Source organism: Chiloscyllium plagiosum, chromosome 28, assembly GCF_004010195.1.
Source record: "Chiloscyllium plagiosum isolate BGI_BamShark_2017 chromosome 28, ASM401019v2, whole genome shotgun sequence".
NCBI classification, from domain to species: Eukaryota; Metazoa; Chordata; class Chondrichthyes; order Orectolobiformes; family Hemiscylliidae; genus Chiloscyllium; species Chiloscyllium plagiosum.
This window is the reverse complement of record NC_057737.1, coordinates 41,029,626-41,038,730: the sequence shown is the minus strand read 5'-3', so window position 1 is coordinate 41,038,730 and position 9,105 is coordinate 41,029,626. Positions and strand designations below refer to the sequence as shown.

The following is a 9,105-nucleotide window of genomic DNA, read 5'->3' as shown; positions in this document are numbered from 1 at the left end:
GACCTTACCATTAAGTGTATAAGTCCTGCTAAGATTTGTTTTCCCAAAATGCAGCACCTTGCATTTATCTGAATTAAACTCCATCTGCCACTTCTCAGCCGATTGGCCCATCTGGTCCAGATCCTGTTGTAATCTGAGGTAACCCTCTTCGTTGTCCACTACACCTCCAATTTTTGTGTCATCTGCAAACTTACTAACTGTACCTCTTATGCTCGCATCCAAATCATTTATGTAAATTACAAAAAGTAGAGGACCCAGAACCGATCCTTGTGGCACTCCACTGGTCACAGGCCTCCAGTCTGAAAAACAACCCTCCACCACCACCCTCTGTCTTCTACCTTTGAGAATGGAATGGAACTAATTTTACATTTCATCTGAGAAACAAAGAGACAAAGAACATTGTGGTGCACCTTTTAGAACTTCTAAATGTGATTTTGAGGAAGTCTGAGTAGGTTGAAAGGTTGCTGAATGTGCATGATGTGTTCAGGTGCACAGTGAGTTAGCACAGAACGTAACTGAACAGATAGCACTGGAAGTACCTTTGGGAACAACTGGGTGAATTCAACCCTGACAATGGGAAGTGGTACAATTATGACTGATGTGTTACACTTTTGGCTGAAAGTGAATGAAGTAGGGGATGAGGATAAAATAAAACCTCCTCTCAGCAAGATGAAGCCAAATCCTTTTGTGGTGATATGTCAGCATTATTAACCTTGAGACCACCAGTACTATGGACTCTTCTGAAATTACTGAAATTCTGTTATCATACCATGATTCAGGGTGAGATTCTGCCGAGAGTCATGTTCTATGAAAGGAATCAGTTGCTAAGTGAGACTGTTACCGATTTCATTTTGGAATTAAAGAACCTCTCTGGTCACTGAGAATGTTGCAAACTTAGAAACTGACCTCGGAGACACTAAAGACCTAAAAGACAATAAAATCCAGGCCACGTGTCTGAGTAAAGGCAGTGACATGTTGTTGGAAGAGGCCTGCAATAAAGCCACAGCCATGGAAATGTCAGAAAGAAATAGTTGCAAATGCCTATAGATCATTATCTTTCTAAACTGGCAGAGGAGGTCCACCAGATTTCCATGAGATCCAAACCATGCCAGCCAAACTCCAAGTCAGAAATTTACATCACCATTCTCAGAGTGCCCCCAGCCATCTAAGTGCCCCATTTCTAGTCAACATGTTCTTTCTGTGAAAAGTCATTCATTTCCACACAATATGCAGAAGTGGAGAAAGCAGTAATTAATGTCTCATATCCTGATAAAGCTCCAAATTGCAGGTGGCACCTGGTTATGGTCAGTTTAAAGCTAATGCATGAAGTCAGGGAATCCTAGAATATGCGTATGATAGATATAGAAGCAGTCTTTTGTAGCGCTGTGGTAATGTCCCTACTTCTGAGCCATGAGGCTCAGGTTTAAGACCCACCTGTTCCACAGGTGTATAATAACATCTCTGAACAGACTGATTACAAAAACATCAATCTAGAAAAAAAACTGAATGTTACCAAACAGAAGGATCAAGAATTCTATTCAGTCAGAAAGGAAGAAAAACAGTAAAAAGGATGAGAGTAATCATGTCAACAATATACTGTAATTCCTTTGTCCACAATAGAAATGAATATCAGAGAATCACAACTTACTTTCAGCATTGTGCAGCCATGTCAGTTATTTCAGGAGAGAACGAGAAATCCTATGTCACATTTCCTTATGCAAAACTGTTGTAAAACTCACTAGTTATTCCTAAAGCAGTACTTCTATGCTGTTATATCCTACAAATTGCTATTAGAATTTGCGAGAGGCAACAAAGTTTCCCTGATGGGAAGAATTTAGCTTAAGGACCTACAGTTCAATTAGGACAAATTAATTACAGTAGATATCAGTAGGAGTATGTCTTACATTGAGAAGGTACTAAGAAAGCACAAAGTGATCTTTGATTAAAGAGGATAAATGATAAAATTAGCTATTCATGCAAAACTAAATATCATAAGTCAGCAGATCGTGCAAATGTTAATGTCCTTTCTAGATTTTCAGTGAGGACTAATGAATTTCTAAGGTCAGAAGTTAGATTACACCAGGTTATAGTCCAACAGGTTTACTTGAAAATGCAAGCTTTCAGAGCATTGCCCTTTTGTCAGATGAACTGAAAGAGCAAGACTTTGAAAGCTTTGATTTCAAATAAACCTGTTGGACTATAACTTGGTGTTGTCTAACTTCTGACTTTGCCCACCGGTACCTCCACATCATAAGTAATTTATAGCCGCTGAATTACCTGTGAATTACTTTGCACACACAATTGGCATGTCAGAGAAATTAGTGAAGAAGCTCAAAGATGTAATGCTTGGTAAAGTGCTGTTACAATGCGGGATAAACCCTCCTGCTTAATTTAAACCAACAACACAGAAAAGATTTATCCCATGCAGTAATCTGTGAAAATTCTAGAGGCCAAGAAATATTTAAAGTAAAAATTAACAATTTTATTTCTTTAAGTATAGCAGAGAATAATTAACTAACAACTATTTACAACTCCTTCCTCTAACCTATCTTTTACTTTCCCTTCTACAATAGATAAAACCCCCGATTAAGATTTACCAAAAATTCAAATTTCAAAACCAGCCAGCGGTCGAATCTTCTTTTTATACCTTCCTCTGTAGATTTGCTCTCCAGGTCAGTGTTGATGTTTTTCCTCTGTGCAAACTCCTTCTCTAGACAGGTACCTTTCAGAGAGTTCTGACGAGCAGCCTACATCTGTTAATCTTCTGGTAGCTCTCTCCCAACTGTTCAATTTTTTTCCCGGTCTTACACCCCCAAAGCATCAAATTGTGTCTTTGGCTTTTAATATTGTCAATATACTAAATTCAAACTTGATTGGAGGTTGGTTTCTTTGGGGGTTTAATTTAAACTGATTGGCCAAATTTGAATTTGTTTTTGTCTCCAGGCAACCAATTACCCTAGCTGCTGGACCACATGTTACATTGTATCTTGTTCAGAACACTTGGTGTTGTCAGGTTGTTCTGCTGCCTTTAACTCTCTTAAAAGGTACAGTACACACATTTTCACAACAGTGCTCAATTATATGATGAACAGCTGGTCTTGAGTATGATCATTAGACATTGCTTGAGTATTTCTCTTCTCTTTGGTCCTCCTCTGCTACTCCTCCAGATGCTGTTTGACATCGGCCAGGATCTCTGTAAAATGCTCTGGGGCCTCGGTTATGGGCCTGCCTCCGCCACCACATCCATCGTATCCGCGAGCTGGGGCAATGCGCCTGTTCCCTATCTAATGCTCCCCGAGACACTGTCGCCGGTAATTGGTCACTGGTGTTCTGCCTCTGGGCTCCTCCACCACCGATGCTGCAGCCTACAACCAGCCATAGTCCTGGGGTTCCGCAGGACCTTGCCTCAACATGGCTGAGCTAAAGACTGGGCCCAAGAGTCGCTGAGCCAACAGAAAACCCACAGGTTTGAGTGATCAAACGGAAGTAAATTGTGGGAATGAATACTTGTCAATTCTTTAAAGTGGAGATCGAAGACTACCTTAGCTACAGTAAGTGGATAGTTGAGGTTTTAAGAAGCTGGTTTGCAGGCAGGCAGATTGGTACTCAGAAAAGCCCCAGAGTGTATCTCACTCAAGAACAGTTTTCTGTGCTGGTAAATGATGACAGTGACAGTTCCTCTAGGGAGTGCAGCCAAAGCCCAGCTGCTCAACAGGAGAGCAGAAAAAGGGAGAACAATGGCAATAGGAAAGTCAATAGTGAGGCATACAGTTGGGCATTTCTGCGGTTGCACATATGACTCCAGGACGGTGTGTTGACCTCCAGTGACAACCAAAGATGTCGCTGCAGGGCTATAGGGCATCTTGAAGGGGCATCACTGTCAGAGATTGAGATTCACAATGGGACAAACAACATAGTAGAAAGAATAATGATGTCCTGTATCAAGAATTTGAGGAGCTAGGTAGCAGATTAAAAAGCAGAACCTAGGAGGTTGTAATCTCTGGATTACTCCTGGCACAATGTGCTAGTGAGTATAGGCATAGGCAGTTAGAACTAGATGAATGTGTAGCTAAAGACTTTGTAGAATCATTGGATCCCTAGAGTGTGGAAACAGATCATTCGGCCGAACAAGTCCACACTGACCCTCTGAAGTGCAACCCACCCAGACCCATTCCCTATTATTCTATATTTACCCTTGACTAATGCACCTAACCTACACATCCTTGAACACTACGGGCAACTTAGCATGGCCAGTTCACCTAACCAGCACATCTTTGGATTGTGGGAGGAAATGTGCAAACTCCACACAGTCACCCGAGGCTGGAATCGAACCTAGGTCCCTGGCGCTGTGAGGCAGCAGTGCTAGCCACTGAGCCACCCTTAGTTGGTGCAAGAGGAAGGGATTAAGATTCCTGGATCACTGCTCCTTTATTTAGGGTGGGATCTGTACAAATGTGACAGGTTACACCTGCAGGGAGGTTTGCTAGTGATTTTAGTAGGGGTTTAAGCCAATTTGGCAGGGGGATGGCATGCAAATGGAGGTATACAGAAGTACGGGGTGATGCACAGACAAGTATTGAAGAACCAAGTCAATCATGAAGTCAATGAAAATATAATTAAGACCAAAGGAAATGTAGTAAGATTGGTATTTATTTTAATGCACAGGATCTTGTGAATAAGGCAGATGAGTTAAAAGTACTGATTGACACATAAGGATATGGCATCCGTGCTGTCATGGAGACATGGTTTGTGTGGGGAGACAGGATTGGCAGCTCAATGTTCTGGGGAAAAGAATCTTCAGGCAAGATAGGAGGAGATGCAAAAGTGTTGCAATATTAGTCAAAGAGTCAATTACTGCAGTAAGATGCAACAATATCTTAAAAGGTCATATGGTTAGTACTTAAAAGGGAGGCAATCATTTTGTTGGGAGTGAACTGTACACCTCCAGTCAGGGAGAGATAAAAGTGCAGATACTTAAGTTTCAAATAAATTAAAAAATAATAGAGTAATAATAGTAGGGATTTCAATCTCCCCAGTTTTAACTGGGATGGATAAAGTTCAAAAGGCTTAGATAGGCTAGGATTCTTAAAGTTATCCAGAAATTTTTTTTAAGCAGCACTTAGGAAGTCCTACAATAAATGGGGTGGTGCTAGACATAATTTTAGGGAACAAAGCTGGGCAAGTGGTAGAATGTCATTTGATGGGATAGTATTTTTTATGATAGTGACAATAATAGAGTTAAATTTAAGGTAATTATGACAAAGGACAAAGATGAACTGGAAATAAAGCTTCTGAATTTAGGCAGGGCGATTTTAATATGACAGGATCTGGCTAAAGGGGACTGGGAGTAGCTATTTTCAGGAAAATCCACATCACAGTAGTAGTGAGTCATTTGAAGTGGTAATAGTGAGTGAAGGGCGAGCATGTCAAAGGTGAAGGGTGAGGTCAACAACTTCAGAGAACCCTGGATGTCAAGGGACATACAGGATTGGAAAAAGTAAAAGCTTATCTCAGAAGCTGAGATATCACAACAACCGATGCCCAGGAGGTGTATAGAAAGTGCAAAATTAACAAATTAGGAAATTAAAGAGGGGACATGAAAAAACACTGACATAACAAATCCAAAGGGGCTTTCTAAGTATATTAGAAACAGGAGAATAAGCAAGGAAATAGCGGCTCATTACGAACAAAGTAGCAATGTGTATAGAGCCAGAGGACACAGATGAGATTTTAAAGGAGAATTTTGCATCTGTATTTACTATAGAGAAGGATTATGTATACATTGAAATCTGGGAAGGGAACTGTAATACACTTAAGCAAATTATATTGAGATGGAAGAGGTATTAGCAGTTTTAGTCAGTTTGAATGTGGTTAAGTCTCCAGGCCCAGATGAGATATATCCAGAGCTGTTGTGGGAGGCAACTTATGAGATTGGAGGACTATGTAAGTATGTAAGGCTGAGGTAGACAGACTTTTGATCAGCAAGGGAATCAAGAGTTATTGAGAAAGACTGGGAAATGAAGTTGAAGATTATTAAATCAGTCATGATCTCAATGAATGGTGGAAATTCAATAGGTTGTATGACCTCCTTCTGCTCCTTCGTCTTATAGTTAATCATTTCTCTCTTCATAGATACTGTCTGACTGCTAGGTATTCACTGCATTTTCTGTCACTACTTTGTAACTTGCATCTGAGAACTGTTTTCTCTTTTACTCCTTTTATATATGGTATGATAGATTACTTGGACATTCAAAAATGCCTTTGATAAAGCTTATAGAAAATTGCTAAGTTGAAAATCAACAGAATTGAAGATAATACCTAGGCACCAACAAAATGAAAAGGAAGACATAGCAGGTATTCATTAAAATAGTCACATCAGGATGGGAGTGGGAGTAAGGTTTACAGTTCTCCTTGTAGAAACAAAATAAAATTAAAGTAAATGGCACATGTCTGTGATTATCACTGATATGATTTTTAAATTAAATAGCTAACATATTATGATCATTCCAATATTGACTGTTTTGTTTCTAGCGAATAAAACTATAGTGTAGAAATCACCAAGCTACAAAGTTAAAATCAATACCAGAAGAACAGTATCTGTATTCTTTCACATACCAGTATTTTTTGCAATTCAGTAGTCAATTTTGCTTGACTGCTCATGGTGGCCAGGTTTATATTATTTTAAGAGATCATGTACTGTCTCATTTGAACCACATCTGCTAAGTAAAGCCTCAGATTAGACTTTGTATTGTTCAGTGAAGGAAATATAGACTGAATGCACTTGTAATTTTAGTTTGCAGGCCACTTTCCAATCAATGTGTTCGCAGATGTTATTACACACCTCTGGAACAGGTGAGACTTGAACCTGATCTCTTGGACCGAGGTAGGGACACCACCACTGTGCTACACATTGCATCCATCATATTTCATGTCATGCATGGAAATATGTGAGGTTAAAAAAGTATGTTTAAAAGAAATAAAGCCAATAATTTCTCACAAATAAAATCTTTTCCGCACCAGGGAAGTAGTTTTTAATAGGTTTTTAAAAAACCAGTGTTGGGGAGGCTATGATGGAGTTTAAAAATTTCAAGTCAGAGTCTGATTCGGAATTAACTTGAGGAACAGCTAGAATATAAATAACACGAAGGGGCGGTAATTATCATTTGTAGGCCTTAAAGCAACATGATAAGCTACACATAACATACCAGCAATGGCGGGCCCCAATTTACAAACATCTGACTTATGAATGCTTCTGCTTACAATAGGTTCACATTAGATACTAGTAATTTTAAGGATCCAACATGTGAAGATTCGTTCATACTTCCCACTGGAGGAAAGGAGAGACAACGTAAGTCCAGATGTAAACGACATTGGTGAACTGTACACTACTGTATATAACTTTTCAAAGTGTTGGTATTTGTTACAATACAGTAGTTATCAAACAATGTACATGATACCTGTGCTGATAGTACAAAGAAATGCAAAACCATCACAAAGGAGAGGAGAGTTGACATACTCAAGTCATCTGAAAAAGGAGAGACACTTCCGAACATTGGGAAAGAATTAGACCATACCCATTCGGCAGTTGGAACTATTTTAAAAAGACAAAGTGTTCATTCTGGAACGTGTGAAGGGCTCTGTGCTGAAGAAGGTTACAATAAAGCAATGGAGTAGATTAATTATAGAAATGGAAAAAGTTAGTTGTTTGGCTTGAGGATCATTGTTGAAAAGTGTTGTGTCGGAAAAGCACAGCCTGAAACATTAACTCTCCTGCTCCTTGGATGCTGCCTGACCTGCAGCGCTTTTCCAGTGCCACACTTTTCAACTCTGACCTCCAGCATCTGCAAATCTCACTTTCTCCTTGAGGATCACTGTTGTATACTGGTTAGCCTAAAGCTCACTTAAGAGAGCCAAAAATCAGCATGCAGACCTAAAGTCTGAGCATGGTAGTGAAAATGAAGATTTAATCACAAGGCAAGGTTGGTTAAATGGATTTAAAAGGGCAAATTTACAAAACATAAGTTACTAGTTCTGATCATGATGCAGTGAGTGAATTTCTGGATGTGATGGCTGAAATAATTAGAGGGGGCATGGGTATAGTGCTGAACAGGTTTCAACATTGATGAGACGGAGCTGTTTTGGAAGATTACGTCCTAATGTACATTGGAAAAGAGGAGAAGTCTATGCCAGAGCATAAAGCTGAAAAGTTAGCTTGACCCCTTTGCTTGGTGGTGATTGCAAGCTCTAGCCTGTGCTATGCTGAAAATCCTATGGTTTTCAAGAGAACCTAGAAGACAGGGTAATTCAAGATGAAGGATGGGGAAAAAATTGTGGCTGTAAGAGCTGCTCCTTTTTTTTGAGGTGTTTTAAGTGTTGGAAGTAATTTCCTTGAATTCCAGGAGCAGTAATTACTGTTTCATAAGCTGTTGCATTGTTTTGGAACTTTGGGGTAAAAAAAATCAAAACAACAGCACTTTAAAAAAAGAGGAAGAGAACAAAGGCAGAGACCACATGGTCAGTGACAGAGAGAAAGAAACCTACACTACTGTCTGACACAGCAGTGAATCTAAACAGCGATTGCCTTTGCTGTTTGAGTTCAAATACTTCTGGACACCGGGGTGCATCTAAGAAAAATTAACAAACAGCAAGATTCACAGTTGACCTTGAAGGAACCCGTGTGGGAGAGTTCACAGCACAGGAGCAGAAAGGTGCATAAGTTTTTAAGTGTAACCTTGCTTTTTTTAAAAAATAGTGAGTAGAGTAGGTTCTTTTTGGTTATATATTTCATTGAGAGCTGACTCTTGATTAAAATTTAAAAATGTAAAACATAGGTACTAATTTAGCCTGGAGCAGTGATTTTTAGAGCAGTAAGATTTTCTGAAGATTGTTAACGTACAAGGATGGCCTTTAGTAGAGTGATGTGCTCTTCATGTTGGATGTGGGGATTATGGAGTTTCCATGTTGCTGGTGATTATGTCTGGAGTAAGTGTGTTTGGTCGTGAGTCCTATTAGATCACATGAATCGGTTGGAATGGCAGTTAGAAACAATGAGGAATTTACAGGAGCTAGAGGGTGTGATGGATGGCAGTTATAGGAGAAGAGAAA

The 9,105-nt window shown here is 39.5% G+C and overlaps 1 long non-coding RNA gene across 1 annotated transcript in view; it reads left to right on the top strand.

The window, feature by feature from the left end:
* LOC122564138 overlaps positions 1–7,406 on the top strand; it is a 9,860-nt gene extending 2,454 nt beyond the window's left edge. The window contains exons 2-3 of the long non-coding RNA XR_006315827.1: positions 6,794–6,852; positions 7,266–7,406. This is a non-coding gene — a long non-coding RNA (uncharacterized LOC122564138). The remainder of the gene's footprint in view (positions 1–6,793; positions 6,853–7,265) is intronic.
* The last annotated feature ends 1,699 nt before the right edge of the window (positions 7,407–9,105 follow it).